The 26,577-nt window shown below is 39.0% G+C and overlaps 1 long non-coding RNA gene across 1 annotated transcript in view; it reads right to left on the bottom strand.

The window, feature by feature from the left end:
* LOC122177134 overlaps nucleotides 1-26,327 on the bottom strand; it is a 28,209-nt gene extending 1,882 nt beyond the window's left edge. The window contains exons 1-2 of the long non-coding RNA XR_006177958.1: nucleotides 26,171-26,327; nucleotides 1,249-1,395 (exon numbers count right to left, since the gene is read on the bottom strand). This is a non-coding gene — a long non-coding RNA (uncharacterized LOC122177134). The remainder of the gene's footprint in view (nucleotides 1-1,248; nucleotides 1,396-26,170) is intronic.
* Between the last annotated feature and the right edge of the window lie 250 nt (nucleotides 26,328-26,577).

Raw genomic sequence — 26,577 nt, 5'->3', positions numbered from 1 at the left:
TTTTTTTTTTTTTTTTTTTTTTTTTTTTTTTTTTGTGTGTGTGTGTGGGGGTTGTTCTTTTTTTTTTCCAGCAATTTAGGAGAGTATTCAAAAAATTGAATTCTGAACCCATTTCAGAAATTTGGTGTTTTTCCTTTTTTTCTTCATTAAATACCACATCAGTATTTTCATCAAAACACCAAAACGTAGCGCAGAAATACCTAGTGCCCCCAGAATACTGACTCCTCTTGAATGTGCTATGAATGGAAATCTGTGTGAGTGATCTGTTAGCACAGCTTCCAAGCCCACTTCCTCTCTTCCCCATCTCTTCACAATGACAACAGCTTTATTCAAAGCTTTGTTACAATTTCAGCATCCTAAAGGAGCCAAATCACCCTTTGTGTTGATGATGGCCTACTACGTTATTGAGGTGACTTTTGCTTTGCCTCTTAGAAAATTTACCTAAAGTTCAGTTCAGGACTAGGTAGACATAATGAGAATCATTACCTGTTTAAAAGAAAAATGTTTATTTTCTCTTCAGGAGGTACCTTACTGAAGAATGTGAATTGGGGTGCCTGTAGGTTAGATCATTGTTATCATAGAGGTAACTCTACTAAGAACTGTAAAAAACAAACAAACAAACAAACAAACAAAAACAAACAGAAACCACCTAACAAGGTCTAACAATGTTAGAAACTGCAAAGGAGCTCCTTTACATTTTTCTTCCTGAAAAAAATAATCTCTTCCAATGTGTTTGACATACTGTACTTCCTTATGTTTCTCAGTACTGCAAAGCCAAGACTGGAAAAGTAATGTTTCCGAGGGAAAAAAAAAAGAAGAAAAAAAAAAAGCCAGTCTAAACATTACAAGCCCTGCAGAAATTCATGACCCCTTCAAGGAGAACAGAGAGGCTACTCCCTAAATATGCTTCCCATGCAGTTTCCGAGCACACGTAAGTAAAGCAGTCAAGTTACCATTGTGTACAATTGTGTACAAGGCCCCAGAGAGTCCAGGAAGGACACTGAGATCCAACAGCAGTAATTCAGTATTATCCCTACACCATGACTTTCCATTATGGTTTATTCTTCATCTCCTTTGGCAGGACAGCCGTGCTGCTGAGTGAATTGGTAATGCTGCCCTCTAGTTCACACCCAGATATGCAGCTCTCTGATAGCAATGCATCCCGGGCTCTCACTGTTAGAGTACTAGCTCCTTTGAAGGCTTCCTCTGCCCCATAAAGTCTCACCCATGCATCGCCCAGGTACCCACCTCCTCCTATGGTTTTTATCCCTCTGCAACTCCTTACACTCTCTTTGCTAGTTCTCCTGGCATAATACACATGTCTGGGGGAGGCAGGGCAGAGATCTTCATGTCTGTAGAAATGGCCATTACTTGATTTTGCATCCTCAGGCTGCTCTGAAATATAAAGCAAGAAGACACAGTAACCAGATAAATTCCCCAGCCTCTTCTCAGAAAGTTACTTGAAAAGCACATTAAATTTTCTTGATCTTGACTTTTCCTTTTTTAGAAAAGAAGAAGACCAAAAATAGACTTTCTGATTACAGTGCAAAACCTATAAAGGGAATGCTTATTAGTTTGTGTAGCTCTGCCAGCCCAGAGATGAAATGAGTCATTGAAGTGTCAGAACGTTGCATCTACTGCTTTTTCACTGCTCTGACAGAGAATTATTATCATCTGCATGATGTTCTAGTTGGAGGACACCTAATACCAGAGGCCATTGCTACCAAAAACTTACTGGCTTTTGGCCAAAGGCTTCAAAGACAACTGAAACAGAGCATGCAAGACTCTTTCTTGTTATTTGAGGTAGACAAATATAAATAATCTTCTTAATTAAACACAGTGAGGAAGTGAAGATGCTAGGACCTCAGTGCTGATCCCTGAAATAAGCACTTCACCAGTTATTTCAGCAATGCCAGGATTTCAAAATGGAACAGGGAATTGATGTACCATACGATAGAGGATTATGGGTGTAAAATGTACTTAAACAGCCTGTACAGTAAAATATCATGCACAGAAACTGCACTTCGGTATACTCAGTTTGGCTGTTTGTTGTTTATAAAAACTAAAAATAAATACATAAGACACTTCCAAGAGGTAGCATGCCATTTCTATTTCTCCCATGGGAAATAAACTTTATTTGACAGAGAGCACTGGCTTTTTGGGGAAGAAAAAAAAAAAAAAAAGTGCAGACATAAACTGTATGTACTGAGGCATGAAGTCACATATTTAGAAGACTAGAGCTACCAGCACAGGAAACTGTTTTCCAGAGCTTGTTTAAGAACAGAGCCATAGGAATACAGGTCTGGAAGGAGGAAGTGTTGCCTACAGAAAATATCTGTGCAATTTATTGGTACACTGCTACATCTAAGAATATGTGCCTGTGGAGGAAAAAAAAGAAGAAAAAAAAAGTAATTTTCCAGTGAATGGTAAAAATGGGGGAGGGTTCCACCATTATCTCCAGTGAAACCCAAAGAATGGACCCTGGGACCACGTCTCCCTTTTTTGAGTTGGGAATTTCAGTAGACAGCTTGACTAAGTGGGTGAAGATTGAAATGTGTGCTCCCTGCACATCTCTGCCATTGACCAGCTCACTGTTTGTAAATCCACTGGCACTGCAGTTGTCACAATGTGCTTTTTTTGTTGGTTTTTTTTTGTGTTTGTTTTTTATTTTGTCCTGCCAGGCAGGATGTGATCTCAGCTGGGAATCCTGGAACTACAGTAAAATAAATGACTTAATGATTCAGAACAGAAAAATAAATCAACCTCTCCCTTCTTTCCCAGAGACTCAAGCAAAGGATGCCATATGTCACTCCCAAACCGTGTATATTCTAAGAAAACTGCTAAACTAAATGGGCCATTTCCCACCTTCATTCCCTCTAAGAGACTACCAAACAGCAAAACCTTGCTCCAACAAATCACTAAAAGAAAATAACACCGAGTTTCTGTCCTTGTACTGAATTCCTACCTTTACATTGCGTTGAGATCTTAGGAACAGATCTCTCCTTACCTGGCAGACTTTCCAACAACTATGCTCATCTAGCATAAAGACAGCTACATCCTACTTTATTTACCAACTGAACTTTTAATATATTAGGAGAAAAAAATGTTATGGACAATTCAAAAGAATGTCATCCAGACTAAACTTGATTTCAATTCATTTTGGTGAATGAGACTGAAGATGCAATGGGGTACTTGGGATTGGTCCCAAGATTTTTGGTTATACCATATATCCCCAATGAAGTGATGACACTGTTAATAGCTGATCTAAATGTACAGTTACAAAGTGCTGTAGAAATTACAATAGGTAGAATGTTACTGTAAATAAACAAATAAGTGAATTGCATGACTAGGTAATAATAAGATGAATTCTGTTTACACAAAATTTGCAGAGAAATAACTTAATAGGTAAGTGTTAACATTTTGGGTGGGTACTGGAATCATAGGATTTCAAAGTAAAAAGCTGTAGCAAATACATAATTTAGGGTAGTAAGTACATAAACCTCAAGTAAAAAGTGGCAGGAAAGAGAAAGAATGACAGCTCAGGTTCTCTGCTCCATCTCTAATACTACAGAAAATTCAGTATGAACACTATTCTTTTTTAGATAATAATCAAATATAGGCACACACTGTCCCAGCTCTGACTATCTCTTAAATAAAAAACAAACAACAGCAAAAACAGAAAAGTATCAACACAGCAAAATGCAGAAATAAAGAGAAATACAGAGTTGGTGCTTACTGTTACTAAGATCCTAAAGGGCTGTATCTACTGGATTTAATATTTACAACTCTATATAGGCAAAAACAGTTATTACTATTTTTCTGCAGATGATCGTGGGTCAATACTTATTTTGCAGATATTCGTTATGTTAATCTGTACTTGCTGTCATAATCATTGAGGAGCAGTAATAGATCAGCCATAACTGAATGCACTTTCTAGTAGCAGTGAGTGTCTCAGTGTCTCATGCTTAATGTATTTATTTATAACTTGCTACTTTTGGAAAACTTCTCCCCAAAAAAAGTCTAAGTGAGAGTAACTTTCAGCTTTGATTCATCTCTGGTTAGGGAGGAAAAATGCAAGCAGTCATTTGGAAAGACAGAACAGCTGTTTATCAGTTTTACATACTCTGATTAAACCTGCCATTGAAACTGGGGGTTTGTAAAAAGTCTAGTAAAAGAATACCCTGTTGTAGCTTAAACCCCAGAGCCACAAGCAATCACATGGAATTGTCTAACAAAATGTAGCTTGTAACACAGAACTGTTGTTGACAATCTTATTTCTATTTTCACACCCTTATATTTTCTTAATTCCAAAATGGATGACAATCTAGCCATTCTGCGTATTCAAGTACCCACTGAATAACTTCCCATTGGGGATTCCCACTTGAATTTGGCCTGACAGCTTCAAGGCATGGTGAACCATATTTGCCATTCTTTAAATAATGACTTTAACTGTCATAAGTAGTCTCATTAGAAATTAAATCATCATTCTCCAGCTACAGCTTTAGGGCAGGTACTGCATCTTGGCCACTCTAAGCTCTCTCACCCTACAGCGGCTATATAATGTCAGAACTGATAAAACAAGAAGCTAGCTTTCTGCTACAGTCACTGACTCAGGAAGACTTTGCCAACCCAAGGTTTGCAACTAAAGGTTTGCAATGCTTGGAATAATCAGTTTAGAGATGAGTATGGAGAAAGAAAAAAATTTACTGAAGAAAGAAGGAAGACCAGAAATACATATACTGTATACCTGTAAAAAAGTACTTTCATGCCCTTTTTGCAAAGATATTTATTTATTAATATCTACTTTTATTATCTTTACATGCAAACTGAGGAAAAATTACACATAGATCACTGAAGAAGGGCCAATGAAACTGAAAAATCCTGAATGTTTCATAACACTGCAAGGCTAGAGGGAATAAGGATTTTCTTCTGATCATCTTATCCAATTCAAAGCATGTTTTTCTTTCTAACAGGTGTAAAGACTAACCTAGCAAGGCACTTTGTGAATAAAACTATAAAACTCAAATTTCCTTCTCTGCTTTTTTTTTTTTTTTTTTTTTTTTTTCCCATTTCTGTATCTAATTAGCAATTTTATGAATATGTATTAGTAAGGACAGGAGCTAACTTCAGTTTTTCAAAGTTATTATTAACACACTTAATATGATCAGGTGCCATTTGTTAATAGGTCAAAAGGTTTCCAGATGAATAAATGATCCTTGTTGGTAAAAGATCCAAGAGACATCAGTCCTTCTCCATTCTTATTATATGTCTTGATGTCACAAAAGGTCTTTTGATCATTTAGAAATTGCACAGGTTTTATGCATCTGCAATAGAAGCGATTGGTGTTTTTTATCTGGATAGCAGTGTTAATTGTGTGATTATTAAAGCTAATAAGATTATTACATTTGTTGCTATAAATGTTACTTCTAATAGCGCTGTTATTTTACTGCAGTTGTCAAAAAGTCCAAAAAGTGTGCATGAAGAAAGGAAAACAGGGAACAGAATTTTGCTCTGGACCATTCAGAACTCAGAATCAGACCTCTGAAAAAGCTTTTGTTTGAGCACCTATACAACAGAACCTCCTCACAGTGTATCTCTGCAGTTGAGTCTGAAACAAAATATCCAACTTCAGTTTCCACCAAGTATCCTTCACCTTTATGTCCCACTCTGAGAGCAATGAAGAAAGGAAGAGGTTTCTCCACACATCTAAATAGCTGAAAGTTCACAGTTCCACAAAAAAATGAGGCAACCTTTCTGCTTGGAAGTCTGCTGCCGTCCTGAGTACCTAAACTCCCAATTCATGGCCAGAATGGATGCAACAAAAGACAGACTACTGTGCAGAGAAATGTTTTGAGCTGCACAGAACATGTTCCTTTGGATTTCATTTGAACCCCACTGTGCTGGCAATGTTTTGAGATATGCATCGTTGGCCTAGCAGATATGCTTAGTCCTAAGGTGGACAGAACATTTGAGAACAGAGGAGTTGAAAATGAAATGATTATACAGTTCATGAGCTATTCTGTGCTCTCTGCATGCCAAGATTCTGTTCAACTACAAATCTACAAAAGGCTCCGCTCCCCTGCAAAACATCACAAACATTCTTTGCCACTTTTCCAAATTTTCATTTGTTCCAGAAAAGCATACTTCATACTTGTGTAGCGCATGCAGAAGGTAAGATAAACATACATAATAGATATACATTTCATATATATACATATATATATATATATGTATATGTATATAGCAGCTCAATAAAGGTTTTAGCAAAGATGTGCTTGCCCACCTTAAGTGCCAAAAGGTATTTGACAGATATCTTTGATTTTAAACTGTGAGCCAATGATTGAATATTAAGTAGAAGCTTTCTCTCTATAATTGTTATCTATTTAGAATGCATTTTTCTCCTTGAAGAAGAAGGCAACCCTTATATTATAATACTAAGAAATCAGGCTTTGGTTTTAGCCTGCTAGAGCTGCACTCACACCAAAGAAGTATATGGCTGCTCATTCCTGTGGACAGCTTAATCTAAAAACCTAGCCGCCCTCACTTAGCTCACTTTCATGTTGTTCATGGAGTTCTCTGCATTTCTATCTTTGGTCTGGCTTTACAGTAGCAAAATTAAATCTAAATATTCTGTTCTAATTATGGTAGACATAGTAGTTAGAACCTTTTACAAGATTTCTGTGCTATAACCAGGAGAATGTACAAAGGATTAGTGACTGGACAAGAAAACATTAAAAAGTCTTGAGAATCTGTGTTCTCCTTTTTGTTCCACTAATTAGACAAACTAAGCCACAACAGAGACATTTTACAGGTGATAAAAGGTGGAAGCAGGCCTCAACTACACCTCTGGGTGATATCTTGGCTAATATGAAGGCCAAGGTTTAAGGCCTAACCAACATTAGAATTTGAGTTTGGATTTACCAGAATTGAAATTTTACAGTGGTATCTTGAAGCTTCATAACACTGGGAGAAAGGTGTTGAAGCTGAACTTCTAATTTAGCATTGTGAACACTGGAGTTTTGCTCTGCCCAGCACTATTCAATTCTCGTGCAATTTGGAGAGAGAAGATGAGCTACTCTCCACTTTGGTGTGCTGCCTCAATCTCTAACTTTTCCTAGCTAGATATGCTGAATGAGCAAAAGCACAGAATGCAGTTCTCAGGAATAGTGTTTATATATGTGGCACATCTGTAGGGTGAAATAGCACCACTAAAATTTGAATAGTATCTCAAAGGAAGATAAACTAATCCAGGTTACAACACTATGTAAAAGCACACAGCACAGAATGAGTTAATTCTAAAAATCAAACCCAGAATATATTGCATCCTGAATGCAAGTCTAAAAGAGGCACGTCATCAAGCATCATTTGCCAGTGTTCTCGCCTACGACACCTGACTAAAACTTCTGGACAACACTTTCCTCAGTGAGGAGGTATGAGCTCCATGAGAAAAACTCTATGAAAAGATGCAGCCTCTGAAAAATGTAACAGAAGCTTGAATTAGCTGAAGCCTGGAGCATGCTGCAAGTCCTTGATTTATAGGGAGAGGGGGATCACAGTAAAAGGTCTGTTCCTGATTTCAAGGACTCACATGCTGACAACGGAATAAAATGGAGATTGGAGCAATTCAACTTATATTCAACAACATAGGCTATAGTGCTAGAATTGCAAGACTGGACTCTTAGGGGCACTGTCATCATTTAGGTCAGACAAACTCTGATGATTATGAGAAAAGCCAGCTGAGTAATGAAACATCCAACACAAGCACTGAAAACCAGTGACAGTAACTGCTATTGCATTATTACAGGTGATGTTAAATCATGGCATCAGTGATTCATGATTTAGTTCCTAACTTGCAGTTGTGTCTCAAGTCTTATTCTGGGAGCTACACTCATAGTTAATTTGTGGTCACCCCATAAATAAAATACACTGAAGTTGTTTAAGGTTAAGAAAGTAGATATTTTGTGCTGTTGATACAATAATAGATGTTTCTGGACATATTCATTACTATATAGCTGAATTGACACATTTGGACCTTGTTCACCTATTTTTTTTGCATGGGTCTTAGAAGACCTAACACAGTAGCTCTCCCTAACACAATAAAACATCAGTTGTATTTATATTCAATTCACTTATTCAAAAAAGTAGTGAAATTCCAAATGGTGAAGAACTGAAAAGAAAGAAGAATATTTATAAATGGGATTCTTAAACTCAATTAAATGAATCAGTATAACTAACAAACCTCTATAACAAACGCCTAAATATAAATATGCTTGTGTAAATATACAAAGTAAAGCCACAGTATAGCACATTAAACACCTTCTGCCCAAACGAAAATGAAGGTGGAAGTAAAAACAGCCATACAGGTCTTAATATTAATAAACATTAGTTTATAGAATCATAGAATTTCCTTAAAGCATTCCCAGCCCTTCCGGACTCTCATGCCCTCCAGAACTGCCTCCGAAAGAGGCCAAAGTCTGCCCTCCGGATGTCCAGGGTGGCAGCTCTGCTGACTCCCCTCCATGGTTCAACAATAATAAAAAATCCAGCATCTTGTGATCATTCTGTCCCAGACAGCCTCCAATCTTAACATCTCCCACAAGACCTTCTCTGTTAACAAACAGTAGGTCTAGGATTTTGCTTCCCCTCTTTGGCTCCTTCGCCAGCTCTGTGTCAGGAAATTATCTCCCACACACTCTAGGAACCTCTGGGACTTTCTGCTGTTTATAATTCCAGCAAATGTCTGGAAAGTTGAAGTCCCCACGAGAACAAGGGGTAGAGAATTCGAGACCTCTCCCCAACTGTCTACAAAGTGTTTTATTCACCTCTTTATTAACCATCCTGGTTGGGTGGTCTGTAGCAGACTCCCACGATAATGTCAGTTTTATTGGCCTTCACTTTTACTCTGACCTTTAAGTATGATGTAAACTGTATAGAGTAAGAGGTGGGTATTATTCTGGTTTCAGCCAGAAATAAATTTTCTTCACAGTGGCTAGTGCAATGTTTGGATTTAGGAGAAAAATAATGTTGATAACATATCAGTGTTTTAGGACTTGTCAAGAGGTACTTTCACAGTACCAAGGACTTTTTTGTTTTTCATGATGTGCTGCCAGCAAGGAGGAAGCTGGGAGATTACAGAACCAGGACAGCTGACCGAAACTGGCCAAGGAGATACCCCATAACTTGGAGCATCATGCAGAATAATAACTGGGGGCAATTGGCTGGGAGATGGGTACTGCTGAAGCAGTGGTGGTGAGCCTTTGCATTGTGAACCACTTTTATATATTCTATTATTATTACTATTATCATTGTTATTATTATTTAATTGCCTTTTCTGTCCTATTAAGCTGTGTTTATCTCAACTCACAAGTTACACCTTTTTCCAATACTCTCTCCCATCTCACTGAGGAGGGAGTGAGGAAACAGCTGGTCTGGTGCTATGCTTAGTGTGTACCCTAAGTGCTTCTCCCAGATCCAGCATCATTCCTTTCATCAGTTTCTTATAATAGTATGGGGAGATTCAAGCTAGAAAATGTTGTTATTAGTGCAGTGATAATAACTTTTCACTGGATAGCAGAATTTGAGCTAGAAAGTCTTTGTTCCACCTTTTACAGTAGAAGTAAGCAAGCAAGGAACTCATTTCTTTCACATCACTTCAGAAAGATGCTAGGACTTAAAACAATCACCTTGCAAATGTAATCAGTGCTATGACATCTTAAAATATGTAAGAAACACTAGAAAAAGCCAAGGGCAAGGTATGACAAACATCCTTGTGATCTTGAAGAATATGGACCTGGCAAAGAGTAGGGTCAGAACCCTAACCTTTGGGAGAGCAAACTTTAGGCTGTTTAAGGAATTATTGGGTGAGATCTCCTGGAAAGCTGTCCTTAGAGACAAAGGAGTGGGAGAAAGCTGACGACTCTTTAAAGATGCACAAAAGAGCACAAGAACTCACCTTCTGTCTGAATAAGAAAACAGAGAGGGGATGTAGGAAACTCGCATGGCTAAGGACCTGCAGGTCAGACTGAAGGAATAGAAGGGATTGTGCTGGCTGTGGAAATAAGGGTGTGTCACCTGGGGATAATACAGGGATGCTATCCAGACTTGGAGAGAGAGGATTTAGGGAAGCCAAGGCATAGATGGAATCGAACTTGGCAAGAGATGTTAAAAACAACAAGAAGAAGAGATTCTATAGTTTCATTGGCCAGAAGAGTCAGGCCAGAGAAAAAGCATGCCTTCTTTGGTAAATGAGAAAGGAGAACTGACTACAATAGATATGGAAAAGGCTGAGGTATTAAATGAGTTTTTTGCTTTGGTCTTCACTGGCAGCCAGGATTACTGTATTTCTCACACTGAAGCCTGCATTCCTGAATCTCTAGGTTGGAACTGGGAAAGTAAATCAACCTCAACCCCCTTGCTGTAAGGGCAGAGCAAGTCCAAGACCACCTCAACAGACTGAATGTGTGTAAGTCTATGGGCCAGATGACATGTATCCCAGGGTCCTGGAGGAAGTGGCTGATGTGGTTGCTGAGCCACTCTCTGTCATCTTTGAAAAGTCATGGCTGTCAGGCAAGTCCCTGGGAATGGAAAAAAGGAAATGTCACTCCTGTTTACAAGAAAGGGAGCAAGGCAGACTGAGGGAAATACAGGCTGTTGAGCCTCACCTCTGTGCTTGGAAAGATCATGAAACAGGTCCTCCTAATAGACATGGTAAGGCACATGAGGGATGAGTGCGTGATCCAAGATAGCCAGCATAGCTTTACCAAGGGTAGGTTGTGCCTGACCAATCCGGTGGCCTTCTATGATGGAGTGACAGCATTGGTGGACAAAGAAAAGGCAACCACTGTCATCTACCTGGACTTGCACAAGACCTTTGACATGGTCCCGCACCACATCATTATCTCTAAATTGGAAGGGGTGGATAATGAATTGGTTGGAAGGCCATAAACAAATAGTTGTAGTGAATGGTACTGCATTCAGGTGGAGGCAGGTAATGAGCAGTGTCCCTCAGAGGTTTATCTCAGGACCAGTGCTCTTCAAAATCTTCGTCATGACATCAATAATGGACACAAGTGCACCCTCAGTAAGTTTGCCGACGACACCAAGTTCAGTGGTGCGGTTGGCACATTAGAAGGAAGGGATGCCATCTAGAGGGACCTTGACACACTTAAAAAGTGGGCCCCTGTGAATCTAATGAGATACAGCAAAGTAAAGTGGAAGGTTCTGCACTTCAGTCAGAGTATATGTATACAGAACAGGATAAAAACTCCTTGAGAGTAGCCCTGCAGAGAAGGACTTGGTGGTCCTGGTAGATGAAAAACTGAAAGTCAGAAGTGTTTTCTTGAAACTCAGAAGACCAATGGTATCCTGGGCATCATCAGAAGAGGGGTGGCCAGCAGGGACAGGATTGTCCCTCCCTACTCTGCCCCCATAACGTCCCATCTGGAGTACTGTATCCAGGTCTGGGGACCTCAATACAGGAAAGATGTGGAGCTGTTGAAGAGGGTCCAGACAGGACCTCTCCTATGCAGGCAGGCTGAGACTTCATTGCAGCCTTCCAGTATTTAAAAGGGAATTATAAATAGGAGGAGAATCAACTTTTTACAAGGGTAGACAGTGATAGGACAAGAAGGAATGGTTTTAAGCTCAAGGAGGAAAGGTTTAGATTGGATGTCAGGAGGAAGTTCTTTGCAGATGGAGTGGTGAGGTGTTGGAACAGGCTGCCCAGAGAGGCTGTGGATGCTCCATCCCTGGAGGTGTTCAAGGCCAGGTTGGATGGGGCCCTATAAGTAAACTGGTCTAGTACCAGATCTGGAGATTGGTGGCCCTGCCTGTGGCAGAGGGGTTGAAACTTGCGATCCTTGGGGTCCCTTCTAACCCAAGCCATTCTATGTTACTGTGATTCTACGATCCTTAGAAAACAATGATGTCTGCATCCCGTATTTCCAAAGGTCTTGATAGTACATGCTACAAAGAGTGAGAAAAGAAAACAAGATTGCAGTGTTCCCTAACAATTCACCTTTTAAACAAGGTGAAGGTGAAGGACGCATTTTTGAGTGCTGGATATGTGTTTGGTGGGTAAGCAGGGTTGGTGCAGCAGTTAGTATTGCTACCTGCCAGCATGTGTCACTTTCACAGGCTGCTGACAAAGAGCAACAGTGGCAGAGAAGCTTGTGCCCCAGCTTCTGAGCCTTGCAGTCTGAAGCTCAGCAGGTGAACAACTGAGATTGAAGGTAGTATCCCTTAACACAGTGTTATGTGCGTGGCAGTTCCTAAGCTGACTCAAGTGTCATTTTTCCATTTTGCTTCTGGAGATTGTCAGAGGAGCGAAGGGACATGTGGTGCGCATAGCTAACAAGATCTTGGCTATCTAATTCCTTACTTCAGCTAGCTAGATTGTTCAGCACCATTTGCTTGTAAAGCTAAATACAAAGGTTGGTTATAGCAGCTGCTGCTGGTTCTACATTCACAAGGACAATCAAGGTAGCAGGAGCTACCTTTTACATTCTCCTCTTTAGCAACAGAAGAAAGAAGCCCAACTTCTAAGCTCTCAGCTGGCCATTTGTCCCAGATACTTGTTGTAAGATAGCTTTTGATTTTATCTGATATCCTGCCATTTAGTGTCTGTGTTTTTTCTAAGCATGTGCCATGTTGTTCAGATATTAGTTTTATCTCCATTCAGCAGGAAGTGTCCAGCACAGAAAACTTAATGAGGACAAAGTTAATCCGTGTGAGCAAAGTCCCTACGGAATCAAAGAAGGCATTCAGGTGTGTAATCATATGACTGTTTGTCCATTGAAAACTAAAGTAAGATTGGTTTGAAATTTCTTGCAGTGATGCTCCAGCATGAATCTGCAGGACTTAGAGAAAAATAAAATCCATAGGAGACAGTTAAATAGTGACAACACTTTCACATTTTCACATAATGATCTTAATGTATTTTAAGTGCTTCTTTACTGAAATCGTGTGTACCTAAAATGTGTATAGATTTACTGTATTTTTTGTAAAGCCTCAAAAGCTATTTTCCCTTTGCCAAACAAAACTCACATCTTCTAACATCAGTTTGTTTTGATAGCATACTCTACTCCCAGTGCAAAAAGAATTAGTTTTTTCTAGCATATTCATGACCACTGCATTCATAAAGCTGAAATGAAAATTCTGCCTCAAACAGATCCAAACATCTGTAAAAACAAGACTCAAAACAAGGCTATTTTAACTGTGTAGATGATTACAGGCTGTGCAAAACTTTTACATGGTGACTGTCAGTAGAGTTACACCAGCAGGAATGCACAGGGGCAGTTAGGGCTTTCATTACCTGAGTGTTCTTTGTAAAGAGTGTCCTCAGATACTGCAACATCTTTAGCATAACAGAGGAAAAGCTGCTCGTTCTTATCCTATTAAATTCTTCTCCAACTTGCTATTATCATTACATTACTATCTTAGGCTTTTGTAATACACTTGTCAATTCCAAAACACTTTAACAGATGAATCCAGACTATACCCAAGGAGAAAAGAATGTATCTCAGAAATACTTCTAGGCAAAGGTAGAAATGAAAATAACTGAAAGCTGGCAAAAATTAAGAAGGAAGGATGTAATTCTCAAAAAAAAAAAAAAAAAAAAAAAAAAAAAAAGAGAAAAAATGTGCTTTGTGTTTAATCTCTGTGGAGATTAATACAAGTTCTGCAAATAAATAAATAAATAAAAGGAAATTCTGGACATAGTGAAGTCTGTGAACTCCATTGGTCTAACATCTGGTGGTGCTAAAGTGATTCCTCTCTTCATAAGATCAGACTAATGGTATCACCTTGCCTGTAGTTCTTGATTAGTACATATCCAAACTTAATGCCTTCATCTCCTTTTGCAGTACTGAGCTGCACAATTTTGCAGGCTCTGTCACAACAGCATTACAATACCTTAACACAGCTTAACTTAGTATCAGTTGATCTCATCAGGCAGCAGCTGACATCTTCAAATTGCTCCAGCCTGCTCCAAGAGCCATCTGCAGGATTGTGAATTGCAAGCCTACTCAAGTGGCAACACTTCAAGGAGTAAGAAAGTGTTCAGTCTTTGTTGCATTTCTTTTAAATCACTTGAATCACACGTAGCAGTTAGACAAATAGCTCCAGAACAGCCAAGCTCCTTAATAATAGTCTGAGAACAATTTTAGCAATTGATCTTTCTAAGTGCATTCATGAAATTTTTTACCAATACCTAAGAGATTCTGATCTCTGTGTTAAGATGCAGGATTCCCATAATTTCATCTGAATTTTTAAATAATTTCTTCCTCAAGGGTTCAGTAAAATTCTGTTTTTCAATTGTACATTTTTAACAGTTATCAACAGTGTTCATACAGATTAATCATATACATTATAGCTTCAGTTTACTAATACTGGCTGTTGCACATAAAATGAACGAGTGGGTGCTCTCTAGTATTAGAGATCTAAGAGAAGGAAAAAAAAAAATGCAACTGTAATTTGAAAACCTCCCAAGCATTATATGTTGGGCTGAATGAAGATCTACAATATCATCTAGAAAGAGTATTCCATTCTGTTTTAACCTGTGTAAAAACAGCAAAGTTTGATCAATTGATGGATATTTTCCATTAAAAAACAGCAACAAAAGAACCAACACTCATCTATGCGTACACATTTTACATTTGCTACATCTGTTTGAAGTAGTTCAGTTCATGGTCTTCTATTTATTTAAGCTTTTATTTACTTTTTAGTTTTTAGTTATTTTGGTGAGGGGAGTGAAATCCATTTGCTTAAGACTCCTTAATAGGATAGATAGAATTGTACAATGACATCTAAATGTTTCTTGAGAACCTCCAGGGATGGTGACCCTACCACCTCCCTGGGTAGTCCATTCCACTGTCTGACCACTCCTTTGAAGAAGAAATTCTTCCTCATATTCAACCTGAAGTTCGCTTGGTGCAATTAAAGGCCATTCCCTCTTGTCCTGTCACTAGTAATATGGGAGAAGGAGGTAACCCCCACCATGCCACAACTTTTGGGCAGTTAAAGAGCACTATAAGGTCCCACCTGAGCATCTTCTCCAGGCTGAACAATCTCATTTCCCTCAGCTGCTCCTTGTAAGACTTGTTCTCCAGACCATTCACAGCTTCACTGCCCTCCTCTGTACAGATTCCAGGGCTTCGATGTCTTTCTTGTAGTGAGAGGCCCAAACTGAATACAACACTCAAGGTGCAGCCTCATCAGTGCTGATTACAAGGAGACAGACATTTCCCTGCTCCTGCTGATTAGGCAAAAGAAACAATTCCTAATTGAGAGGTTCCCTGGTGACTGTTCTCCTTTTCACAGAACCGGACTACTCCTGCACACAAATGCCATCTGAGAAATTGCAGGCCTTATTCTGAAGAAAAGTGGCATTAGGAGAGTACCATTACGCCTTTTATTAGCACTTGGCTGCCAGGAACAAAAAAATCGCAGACCGTGACCAAGTCATAAAATTAGCTCATTTCAGACCATCTGAAAATGCTCCATTGGAGTTAGCAATGCTGGTGTCTCTCTTCTTATTATCAGGGAAGCATGGCTAACATGAGCAGCTCACATCAAGAGGAAACAGTCTGCAGAACAAAAGTTTTATACTAGCAGTAGTATGGGGAAGCAGGTATTTCAGCTTCATAGAGACACTGTAGATATATCATCCTTTAGTAACAATTCAAAAAGTAGAGCTCACTTTCTGAAGGTTTAGGTTCATCCCTTACAGCATCTTCTTGAAAACCTATCTTGTTTCACCCAGCATCCAAAAAGCCATCAGCTTTGCAAAAGCACTGTCACAACTGCCGTATACAGTAACACATCATTTCTCTCTGCTGTTTGGGACCTCTACTATGTCAGCCAGTGACTTCTCCTGTTCTCTTGTAGAGTTCTTTCTCCACTCTCTGCAGACTTTCATCCTGTGGTTGTCTGAAATTTTTTTATGCTGACTTCAAAATCTCACACATTCTGGTATTTCTTAAGTCCCTTTGTAAATAATATTAGTTATGTAGAGTATACAAGAAGCATATGCTGATTTACAGCTATTTGGAACAATAAAGTACATTTCCTTTTATTCTGTAAGGGATATACATTGAAGAGATATCTCTGAGGCAGCTCTGCTTTTTAAGTCAATCACAACCAACACATGCTGCCTAATCAGCTACTTGCCAGCAATACTGCAAAGGTGATCTATTCTCACGTATACTGATCACATCTCACACCTGTATCATTACCAGAGTAAGTGCAAGAACTGCTGCTCCATTGCCTATCAAGTGTCCAACAAGAGAGTGCCAGAGATGTTTTTCGTGCTGAACCATGCACAAAATCAGCATTTTGCAATGAATTCAGAAAAATTCTTGAGCAGCACTTCAAGGGGTCAGTGGATTTCCAATCACAGCAGAAATACTACCCTCAACTAATGTACTGTTACTATTGACAAGTAAGACCATCTTCTCTTTCTTGGGGCAGTGGTATTTCAGATGCTCAAATCCCTAGTTATTTTCAGCTGCATTTCCCCAGTTAACACTACTAAAGCACTTTAGGATCTGCTTTGGTATTATGTGAAGACAGTCCATACAGAAGCATACTTAAAAGAAAATTTAAATGTGAAGTAGTCTGCATGAGAGACAGTGAGGAAACTGTTACATTTTAAGTTTATCTCCAGCTCTGAGACTCTCTAACTTAATGTTGTGAATCTATCCTGAAAAACAGAGCGAGAGGGATTTATGACTACCTTCCAAATCCTTTTAAGTGTGTGGTTTCGAGTGTTAGGTAGTGGCTTTTTTCACATTTAGCATAGAGGTAGATTCAGCTTCTCCTCATATACCCTACTCACAGGAATGCACATCAGGCTTTCTGCATTTTCAGGCTCCAGGATAGATGTTATCAGTAAATACAGGGATGCTTTGTCTGGAGAGAAAAGTAGAGTACTGAATTTCAAAAATATTTTGCATTAAAATTCTACTGTGAATAAGTAGTTGCAGAGGAAGGATACATAAATGGAAGAAAATTTCCTTCTTAGCCAGTAAACAGAAGGCATCAAGATTCAAACTATTGAAAATGTGAGATTTCAGCAAATATTTAAAATTATCTTTCCTTTTGTTTAATTTCAAGATCACATGAAAGTATTATTCAGCTTATTGTTTAAGTCCAACCTGACCTACCAAGTCCCATCACTGAACCATGTCCTTTAGTGCCATAAGCACACATCTCTTAAATAGGTCTGGGAATGAGTATCCCATAACTTCCCTGTGCAGCTTATTGCAGTGCTTGACCACTCTCTCTGTATAAGAATTCTTCCACATGTCCAATTTGCATCTTCCCTGGCACAACATGAAACCATTTCCTTATGTCCCGTCACCTGTTACCTGAGAAAAGAGATTAAAGAGCTCTCCTTGCTAAAACCTATTTTCAGGTAGTTGTAGACAACAAATTCAACATATTTCCCCTCAGAATCCCTTTCTCTAGACCAAACACCCCCTGTTTCCTCAGCTGTTTCTTATAACTTTACTTCACCAGCTTCATTGCTCTTTTCAGCATATGCAGGAGTGACTCAATATCTTTCTTGTAGTGAGGGTCTCCAAAATGAACATAATATTCAAATCTCAGCAGCTTAGTAAAAAATCATTTCCTTAATCCTATTGACTACATTATTTCTGAAAAAAAAAAAAAGCCAGGGCACCATTGGCTTGCTTGACCACTGGGGGACACAGCTGGCTCACATTTAGCTGGCTGTCAGCCAACACTCACAAGCCCTTTTCTGCCATGCAACCCTTCAGCCACTCTTCCCCAGGCCTATACCACTGCATGGAGTTGTTGTGACCCAACTGTGTAACACAACACTTACCCTTGCTAAATGCCATGCAACTGAAAGTGAGCCTTTGATCCAACCTATCCATATCCCTCTGCAAACCCTTCAAAATCTTGAGTGGATATGTACTCCTACCTGACATGGTATTTTCCATTCACTAATGAAAATGTTGAATAAAACTGGCCCTAGTAGAGGGCTGGAATATAAGAATTATATTAATATAAGACTGGAATATAAGACAAAGAGCAAACAGAGTCTAAAGATAAACAGGTAGATTAAAAAAGATAATCTTTAGTATGCGCTGTTAATCTCGTCACAATTGAGAAACCTTTCATCCTTTATCACTGTTGTTTGGGAGAAGTTAGGGCCAAACTTGCTGAGGGTGCACTAAATCCCACTGTCCATGCTGCCTATAAAGATGTTAAATAGCACTGGTCCCAAAATCGATCTCTGAGGAATGCCACACGTCAGCAGTGTCCACTTGGACACTGAGTCATTGACCACAACTCTGAGTGTGACCATCCAGCCAATTCCTTATCCAGTGAATGATCCATCCATCAAATCAATTTCTTCTCCAATTTGGTAAGCAGGATGTCATGTGATACAATGCCAAACACTTTGCACAAGTAAATACAAATAAAGAACATTCTGTTATAAGCTAGCCATAAGAGTTCCTACTGGTGAAATTCCCTAAGGTTGGTCATACTGGTTCATTCAAAAGCAACAAGACCTGTAGTGGTCCCAAAGTGGGTATTAACCTTTTAATGCAAAAACATGAAAGTTAATTGAAGTTTTTCCAATGCAGCTGTTGAATGCATATATAGTTATAGGTCAGTAACACTGTATTCACACTGGTTAGTCCTTCAGCAGCAAGAGTTTCTGCTTTGCAACCTGGAGCGTACAACTTTAGTGTATGCAGATCGAAGGAGAGATGATGCTTAAACATTAAATTCCACTTGAAGAAATAATAGATATTTCATCTTTGTCTAAGAAAAAAACGTATTCAGGTCACCGAAAGCCTAAATAAAAGTCTTTTGTCTTATGATATCATAACAACATAGTGTCAAAACTAAGGTCCTTCCAATAAAGTATTTCTGTACCCAAGATACATGCTCCTTATGGCACACCTGCATACCTTCAAAGATAACCATTTTATTTGCTAGACAACTCTCAGTATACTTTAAAGAATATTGTTATTTACTACCTAAATAAAAATTTTGCAATGGTTACAGTTACTAAAGGTTTACAGTTTACAGTTAGTCCTAGCATCAGCCACATGTGGCTGATACAGCAGCATGCTGGCAACTTATTCTTTCCACATGCCCAAAAAGAAGAAAAAAAATTTTTCTGGAAGAAAACAAGCCTTCTTTAGGAGAAAAGATGCAACAATTGGCTGTTTTTAAATCTCTACAAAGAAGATCTGATCAACACAAAGATACAGTGAAAACAAAAGAAAAACAGATTACACGTGGGCCTCATCATTTGTACCTAGTTCTAGCAGCAGATGTTTTTGGTCATTTTTGGAAGACAAGGAGAGGGGAAGAGTAGCTGTCCTTGGATTAGACAAACATGCACCTGATAAGTGCAGTAAATCTTTAGTTAATTACAGTTTGGGAACATAGAGCAGCTTGTTTTCAATTAAAATTTTTTAGAGATTGTTAAAAATGAAATCTCTTTGTAGCAGGCCAACACCTTTGCAGCTGCACAAAACCAAAACAAAACAACAAAACAACAACAAAAAATACCTAATAAATCAGAGAAAAATAAACAAATTTCCATTTCAGTGTACCATACCCATCTATGGATAGATATATTTCTGCCTGTGAATTGTTACTGAGATTTTTTTGATACATATTTAAGCCCTCAAAGACTGGTGTGGGAATCTGAACACTGGAAAATATCAGGAAAATCCACATATAGTGAGAACATTAAATCTAGACTTCATAAATGTTAATGCACCTGGGATCTTTTAGAGATGCGTGCTCTAGTTTTCATTGTTCCAGGTACACAGATCATGGAGAACACCACACAGGCTCATTTTTACTGTTTAAGAGTAAGAATTTCAACACCATTGTGAATGTTCTTGAAGATAAAACAGAGGAGAAAAAAGGTTCCTTTCCAAAGTTCTAACAGTTAGCAAAACAAAATTCAACACTGGATTATAGCATCTACTTTCTGAGTTCAGGTGTAGAATCCTACGAAATAAATGCTTTCATACAGACTTAAAATTTTGAAATAAACAAAAAGCAATAGGATAAGTCTCTACTTTTGGGGATTTTTTTTTACATATCACCCACTCAAGAACAGAAAAAATCTGAAACAGTGTTGACCTAAAGCCAGTCTCTGCAGCAAATACAAAACTGTTCCTCCATGCTTGCAGTAGGAAGCTTGAGTTTAGCGGCTTGCACAGACATGATCTTGTTCCTCAGTCATAACAGTTTCTACGCACAAGGATTTGTAGCATGAAGGTCCTACACCTCAGCTAATTTCTGGCTTCTGCTGCAGTATTTTCAACACCAGAATATGTTAAAACCTGCACTGACTTCTTGTAAGTAGACCTAGCTTTTTCCAAAAAATGATGCATTTCAGTGTCCCCAGAATTTTGAGAATGCACACACATGCCTCCAAGGTACATTCTGCATTTTTTAACTAGTCATGGCTATTTTTCAGCTGCAGATTGTGACCATTTATAAATTCATAGTTTGAAGGTCTAAAAGCAAATGCATCAACAGAGAAAAATGATTCAGTGCAAACAGTGAAATGAATGGACAAGGCACAAAGCCTAGAATCAGAAGAACAACTTTTGGGACACAGCTTATATGTTGGTGGTCATGTCTCCATAGTCAAGATGATTTAGGAATTTTACAAAAGCCATTCAATTTAATATTTAGCATATTTTACTTAGGGGAGTAAAATATCTCATACAAATGTATGAAGCTTCAGCACGTTTTCTAAAGCTGCTGCAGAGTTTGAATGCTGCATTTAAATGCTTGCAAAGCCTTCAAAGCCTTACTTAAATTCTTGCTTCTTTCTTTTGCAATTCTTGAATATAAAAGTCTGTGTGAGTGGAATAAAGCTGTGACTGAACTGGCATTCATGAAGACCACATGCAGCTGTCTTATAACCCCATATTTCACCAAACTCCACAACTCACATCTTTATCTCACTCTCATATATGTAATTAAATATTTGAAATCAAACAACATTTCCTTTACAGTCTTAGATAATGACTGGATACACAAGATTAATGGTACAGTCCATCTCTTCTTCTACAAGAAAGGAAGGAGAGAAGGGAAAGAAAGGATGAAAACACATAGCTTTTCATGGGCACATGCATTTACAGCTACAAATCCCAAACACAAAATACAACCTGACTCTATGGTTAGACATTCAACATTTTTTTTCAGAATAGGATAAGAACCTCATTCATCTTCTGAGCACTTACTCTTTACAAGTTTAAGCAGCAAATTGAATTAATATATTGACTTCCATAAAGGTTATTTTTAGAATATACATTTTACCTTTACATTACTAGAATCATGGAACATAGAATTGAGCTTGTAGGTGGGGATGATAAGGTTGAATCCCCATAATCATGGGAAGGGTTGACAGGGTAGACATCCTAGTGAGCGTCTACTATAGACTGCCGAACCAGGATGAAGAGACAGATGAGTGTTGTATGAGCAGCTGGCAAAAGCTGCACGATCACCAGTCCTTGTCCTCATGAGGGACTTCAACTTCCCCGACGTATGCTGGGAATACAACACAGTGCAGAAAAAGCAGTCTAGGAGGTTTCTGTAGTGTATGGAGGATAACTTTCTGATGCACTGGTGAGAGAGCCTATGAGATGAGCTGCCCCACTAGACTGACTTTTCACAAACAGATAATGTCTGGTGGGAGATGTGGAAGTCCGGGGCTGTCTTGTACAGGGTGACCATGAAATCGTAGAGTTCTCAATTCTTGGTGGAGCAAGGAGGGGGAGCAGCAAAACTGCTGCTACCTTGGACTTCCGGAGGGCGGATTTGAATTGTTCAGAAGACTAGTAGGGGAAGTCCTCTGGGATTCAGTCTTAGAGAGTAAAGGGGTCCAAGACGGCTGGTTGCTCTTCAAGAAGGAAGTCTTAAAGGCGCAGGAACTGCCTATCCCCCTGAGCTGCAAAACGAACCGGCAGGGAAGAAGACCAGCATGGATGAATAGGGAGTTATTCTTGAGGCTCCGGGAGAAAAAAAGAAGCTACCTACTGTGGAAGAAGGGACAGACGACTCAGAAATAATACAGAGAAGCTGATGAGTGGAGAGAAAATAAGAAAGGCAAAAGCCCAGCTTGAACTCAACCTGGATGCTGGGGTAAAAAGGAGCAAGAAACTCTTTTACAAATACATCAACAGTAAGAGGAGGACTAAGGATTCCTTTCTTTACTGGATGAGGCTGGGAATGTGACCACTGAGGATAAGGAAAAGGCAGAGGTTCTGAATGTGTTCTTTATGTCTGTCTTTAAAGGTCAGACATCTCTGACCTGGTAGTCTTGGCTGGGGAACAGACTAAACCTCCCACGATTCAGGAGGTAGCAGTCAGAGACTGCTCTAAATGGACTGTCATAAGTCCATGGATCCGGATGAGATTCACCTGAGAGTGCTGAAGGAACTGGCGGAGGTGATAGCCGAGCCACTTTCCATTATCTATCAGCACTCCTTGCTGACTGGTGAGGTCCCAGAAGACTGGACACTTGCCAACGTGACTCCCATCTACAAGAAGGGTTGTAAGGAGGACCCGAGGAGCTACAGGCTTGTTAGCCTGACCTCGGTGCCAGGGAAGGTTATGGAGCAGATTGTCTTGAGGGAGATAACGCAGCATGTGCAGGACAACCAGGGGATCAGGCCTAGCCAGCATGGGTTCAAAAAGAGCAGGTCCTGCTTGACCAACTTGATCTCCTTCTATGATCTAGTGACTGGCGGACGAGGGAAAAACTGTTGATGTAGTCTACCTAGACTTCAGCAAAGCCTTTGACACTGTCTCCCACAGTATTCTCCTGCAGAAGCTGGCAGCCCATGGCTTGGACAGGTACACTCTTGGCTGGGTAAGGAACTGGCCCAGAAAGTGGTAGTGAATGGAACTAAATCCAGCTGGTGACTGGTCACAGGTAGTGTTCCTGAGGGGTCGGTGCTGGGGTCTGTCCTCTTCAATATCTTTACTGATGACCTGGATGAAGGCATTGAGTGCACCCTTAGTAAGTTTGCAGATGACACCAAGTTGGCTGGAAATGTCAATCTGCCTGGAGATAGTGAGGCCCTACAGAGGGGGTCTGGACAGGCTGGAGAGCTGGGCTGAAGCCAATGGGATGAGTTCCAACAAGACCAAATGCTGGGTCCTGCATTTTGGCCACAACAACCCCAGGCAATGCTACAGGCTTGGGGCGGAGTGACGGGAAGACTGCACAGATGAAATGGACATGGGGTTATTGATTGATGAGGGAGCTGGGATTTTTAGTTTGGAAATGAGGAGGTCCAGGGGAGACCTTATCACTCTCTACAATTACCTAAAGGAAGATTATGGTGAGGTGAGAGAAGAGGTCATTCTTTTCCTCCATGTAACTAAAGATAAGACAAGAGAGAATGGCCTCATGTTGCACCAGGAGTGATTCAGGTTGGACGTTAGGAAATACTTCTCCAAAAGTGTGGTCAGGTGCTGGAATGGGCTACCCAGTGAGGGGGTAGAGTCACCAACGCTAAAGGTGTTCAATAAACATTTAGATGTTGTACTGAGGGACGTGGTTTAGTGGGAAACACTAGTGATAGGTGGACAGTTGAACTGGATGATCTTGGAGGTCTTTTCCAGCCTTGGTGACTCTATGATTCTAGGAATACAGTATGTTTCTGAAAGGAAGAATATGCTGACATATAATTATAGTTAAGAAGAAAACTGCATTTAAGTAATTGTTAGTCTGCTTCTGGTTACTATTTAGAGACTTTTATGAGTGCTATGTATGACGGCAATGCTTTGTTTCTCTGCAGTGACAATTTATTAGATTTGAAGATATATTTTAGGGTGGCTTGTGTAAATACTTCAAACTAAGAATAATTTTTTTAGCACTTGCATGGGTAATTCTTGGAGGAGAAGATCCAGAAGATAACTTTCATATAAGCACAAGAATAACTAACAAATGACAAGCAAGGAATCTAACAGCAATAATACTAAGCTACTAAATAGCATCTCTGAAGGATGTATCAGGCAAATTAAAAGCTAAAGCATTGAAAAGAGCTATCAAACAACAGCAACCACACTGAACAGATGAATGCTATACTATTAACAAGAAATTTTGTGTTTCAGAGTCTGATCCATTTTAAAAGCTGAATCAGTCATTTTTGTTACTTTTTATATTAGCATTCACATTCTATCACAATGAAGTAAAAAGCCTAAATCAAAGGCTCTGTCACTGTAAGAAGCTGAATTCTACAAACTCCATGCTACCCTCATGTGTTCTATTCTAGGAAGTACAATTCAGAATAATGCCCCATTTTAAGGAATGATTTTGTTACTGAAAAGACAGCATGCTGATTTATAACAGAGACTAGAATATGTCACTATGCATGCTTGGGTGTGGTAGCTTTTACTATACCCAATTCCAATTGTAAAGTACACTTCACAATTATAGCAAATATTAGAATCAAAATGGTCCCTAAGTACCAAAATGTCTTTCACTTCCATGCCATTTTTACATTTTAATATGACCTGGTGTTGTCAAACAGGATATAAGGAATTATTAGAAGTACTCACAGAAGAGTTGAGTGTGGTTCCCACAGGAAACAGTGCAATTTTCACAGGCAAAAGTGTGTTCGGAGCATTTGAAAAACTACTAAAATGTAGATTAAAAATATACTAAACTTCAAACCCTAACAGTTGAGCAGGAAACCAAGTCAGTAAGCCATACTAATTTATTCTCCCATATCAGGAAGGTCTTGAAATACACCTTGCTCCTCTTCATTACACTACATGATTATTAAATTTGAGACTGTTCAGCCACTCTCTAATCCTAATCTCTAATCTCTAATTATAATCTAATCTCTAACTACAATCCATTAATCTATTTTACCTGCTCACTTAACCAATATTTCATTTGAAACACAACAGCTGTACTTTGTTAAGCAAGTCTTAGCAGCTCAAGAAATAAAGCATTTCCTTATGGAAGATTCATTACCTTATTCTGGTTTTAAAGCAAACCCAGGGTTTGTCAAAATGGGAACTTCAAAAATTGCTCAAAGGCAGAATGCAAGGAATTAGAAAAATTTAGTGTTAATCAACCTGTATGGGAACTGCTGAACTTCTGATTGATCACCTGATGCGAGCAATGTGTCAGACACAGGAGCACAGGTGAAGGCAATTCACCTGTGCTGCCAGAAGGGGTGGAGCCTGGCTCCACTTCTCCTACATCCATTTAAAAGCTGGCTACCAGTGTGGAAGGATTGCTTCTAGAGATCTACTCTGCTGGAGTTTTGTAAGTGAGCCAGAATAGGGGTAAGCTTTCTATCTATTCTCTTATTCTCTTTTTGTTATTATAATCTGTTTTGCCTAACTCTCTTGTTTATTTTGTAATTATAATATCTTAATATTCATTGATTATACATAAGCAGTAACTTACCTTGTTTGAGTCACAAAAAGATGAAGAATTTTAACAGCTGACAACTAGCATCTATATTAGCCAGGAAGCCGCTAAAAGTCTGGACAGTAAAAAAAGTTTTTAACACCTGTGCCCATTGTATTGTCATATTTCAATTCCTTAATACAGATAAACTATATCACCTTCTAAATGAGAATTTCAGAAGACAAAAGAAGTAATTAATCCTGTTTGATTACTTTCTAATAGCAATGAACCAAATGAATGTTCTGTACTTTGCAGCACAACTCAGAGTTTCAGTAAGTTAATTTACATCATGCATGCACCTTTTTTCCATTTTTCCAAAACATACACAAAATAGGAGCTAGGTTTTCCAAACATTTGGGGTACAAGAATAAAGTCCAATCTGATGTTTGGGATTTGGAGTTTCAGATACCAAGCTTTTTGTTTGGCTCTAGGCACTTCCAGATATCTTTATTGTTAGCAGAACATCCATCTAATCTGCTTCATATTTTTTAAGTCATAATTAAGCATAGATGGTGACATTTCCATTATGCATTTTAGAGATGTAAGCAATGGAAAGACCTATTATTTTAATCACATGGAGCCGTTTAGCCAGCATTCTTAGAATTAAAATTCACAATTTTGAGAAGTCATGGTACTGAAAGCTATGCAGCTATATCAAAGATCAGAAGCTGACAAAGGAGAAAACAACAGGCAGCATTGTGAAACACAAACATATTTACTTACAAGATCTGCTTCTCTTTTCAGACAGAAGTGTTGACCTGACTTGGCTATAGAAGTGTTGCTGAGGCTCCCTCTAACACAAACAATCTGGCAGGCAGTGCAGAACTGGCCTTTTACTATACAAACAGCAGTCAGCTGGGATTACTAGTCAGAAGTCCAGGCATTTCTGTATAAAAGGCAAACAAGAAATCATACACATTTAGTTCAGCTTTTTTTTTTTTTAAGCCAAGTAACATTTGTACATGTGCACATGCATTTCAGTCCAATCAAGCATCTGAGATAGGCACCAGCTCAAAATCTGTCTTCTTGAATATCCTTATTGTCCTCTTCAATATCTTTACTGATGACCTGGATGAAGGCATTGAGTGCACCCTCAGTAAGTTTGCAGATGACACCAAGTTGGCTGGAAA

Source organism: Lagopus leucura, unplaced genomic scaffold (genome assembly GCF_019238085.1).
Source record: "Lagopus leucura isolate 7727_CA_CO unplaced genomic scaffold, USGS_WTPT01 Super-Scaffold_810, whole genome shotgun sequence".
Classification (NCBI taxonomy): Eukaryota; Metazoa; Chordata; class Aves; order Galliformes; family Phasianidae; genus Lagopus; species Lagopus leucura.
The sequence above is the reverse complement of the archived record's forward strand: the minus strand, read 5'-3'. Positions and strand labels throughout refer to the sequence as shown.